This window comes from Nicotiana attenuata, unplaced genomic scaffold (assembly GCF_001879085.1).
Source record: "Nicotiana attenuata strain UT unplaced genomic scaffold, NIATTr2, whole genome shotgun sequence".
Taxonomy (NCBI): domain Eukaryota; kingdom Viridiplantae; phylum Streptophyta; class Magnoliopsida; order Solanales; family Solanaceae; genus Nicotiana; species Nicotiana attenuata.
In genome coordinates, this window is record NW_017674242.1 from 12,400 (window position 1) to 15,220 (window position 2,821).

Consider the following 2,821-nt stretch of genomic DNA (forward strand, 5'->3'; position numbering starts at 1 on the left):
AAGCTGGTTAACCCCAACTTATGGCTTTTCAGCTTATAAACGCTTTTAGTTTGACCAACATTTTTACTAGTTTATCCTTAATAATATTTTCTAATTCACAAAATATTTTTCCCAAAATAAATTTCTTGACTTCCTCTTCATCCCATATTTGTTGTTAATTATTTTTTACAATTTTTTTTAATTTACAAACTTTTGAAAAAGATTCAAGGGTATTTTAGTCATTTTAACAAAAGAATAGCTTATCGGCACTTTTTGTCAACTGCTTATTATAAGTTTCAGCACTTCTATCCAAATACGTAAATGCGTATTTTAAAAGTCAGTTTCAGCACTTAAAAATCTTTTCAGCACATCAAGCTTATAAGCTATTTACAATCAGCTAATTATCTCTTTCTTGGACTCTCTCTCTCTCTCTCTTTCCCTTTTTCTATTACTATTATTTTGGCTTCTTTCAAATTAATTGAATTATATATTAACAGCTTGTTTGGATGGTTGTTACCCATTGTATTTTATCAAATTGTTACTTTGAATGCAATGTTTGTTTTCATTGTTACTTAAATTTTATTGTATCGTATCGTTAAACCCGTCGTTACGTAACGACGAAAAGTGCTACTTTATGAAACGACGAATTTGGTGTGGTGGCGTCGTTATCTTGTTTTTTCCTCTCATCTTGCCCTTCCTTACTATTAAACACATATTTTATCCTTTACCCTACTCTTTTATATAATAATTCTACTCCGTATTTTATTTTTTTCTTAGTAATATTGCAAGTTTATTCTTTATATTGTTGGTGCATGATATCATCAAATGACGGTAAACGATATAATCTATCCAAACACTGTATTCATCAAACAATACAATATAATACAATACAGTACAATACAATACGATACATTATGAGATGACATATAACAACAATCCAAACAAGCTGTAAATAATGGAAGGCATGATAAGATTTCACTTTTTGTTAAGAAACTAAGCTAAAAGTAATAACATAAAACAAGAAAATAGATAAGAGATATAGAGAGAAAGAGAGGAGAGATTCTATTTCTTTCAAGTATTCAAGTGTGTACAATGTCATGTCCAAACCCTCTATTTATACGATGACATTGAGGTATACAAAGGGATATCATAAACATGGTATTAACTATTGAGATCATGGGGAAGATCATGGAGGAGGTTATAGAGTTATGGGAGTTACAACCATAATGGTGAAGAATAGTGGGAGGTTAATGGAGAAGAGTAGTGGGAGTAACTTCTTTAGGAGTTATAGACATCCACTACAAAATGTAATATTTCACAACACTCCCCCTTGGATGTCTATAGATAATGTGCCTCGTTAAAATCTTACTAAGAAAAAACCCCGTGGGAAAAAATCTTAGTGAAGGAAAAAGAGTACACATATCTTGTAATACGCATTACTTGCTGCCTCATTAAAAACCTTGCCAGGAAAACCCAGTGGGATAAAACCTTAGCTAAGGGAAAAAGAGTACAGCACGTATTTGCCTCCCCCTGATAAAAATATCACTTTATTTCTCGGAGACGACGAATTTCAAGCTTGTATAACAACTTCTTTAATATTGAGATCGGCAATGTCTTGGTGAATTATTCCGTCAAATTATCACTTGAACGAATTTCTTGAACATCTGTTTCATCATTCTGTTGAAGATCGTCTCTGCAAAGAAACTTTGGCTAAATGTGCTTTATTTTGTCTTCTTCAATATATCGTTCTTTCAATTGAGCTATGCAAGCAGCATCGTCTTCAATATTATTGGAAACGTCTCTTCAAATAAAAGTCACGCGTCCTCACATGGAAATAGATTGTTTGAACAACGAACTATGCGCTGCATTTGTATAACCAACAAAACCTTGACAATATTTGTTAGAATAAACAAATCTATATCAAGATTCCTTTTTTGCAATATAATACAAATCATATTTCAATATCTCCATATAGCCTTTATACTTTCAGCTGTTGGGACTATTCGTCCAGCTTCATATTTTTTCAGATGAAGTCAATTTTCATTGCATATTTTTCATTTGGCCAATCATTTATCTGTCCAAATTCCATGACAGATTTGAGCTCAAGATCCTCGTCAATATTAATAATATTGAGCGCTACATTATATTAACAACATCGTCGACGATCATTTTACATCGGTTCCATCATTGCACAATAAAGACATAACTTATCGAGATCTCATTATTTTCAGGTACCTGAGCCTCTCCCATGAGGTCTTATAAAATGTTATGTCATGGTGCTCTTATAAAGCACTTGCCTCCTTATTATGACCATCTTGAACATTTGCTCCCTCCTTCTTCAAGGAGTTTTATCTTTGGAACCGATTTGTCTATTACGCTTCATGCGTGCCATAAACTCTATCCATCATGGACGTTATTCTATTTGGAGCATTAGCAGCTGGAATATGACATTTAGCTTTGGGTCAGCAATGTGCTTGAAAATATTTTGCAAATGAATTATCACTTGAACTTCAAGTTCATATTTTCTTGTACGAGGATCTAAGTATACTCATGATAATTCATTCCATGTATTATTTATTTCAGCTGCTCATTTTCTCCCCCTAATGTTGGGATCACCAACACATATCCCCAACCTTCTTTGGGGACCAATCTTTGTGCATTGTGGTGGCACAATTAAATCATATAGTACATCCATATTTGTAGATGGAAATATTTGGTTCCTGACCCTGAACCAATTGTGATGGGGAGAGTGTATCATAACTTGTTGGCTAGATGTGTACAAGTGTGTTGTATATAAATATACACTTCATCAAAATTTTACTTTGGAGTTTCGTCTCATACC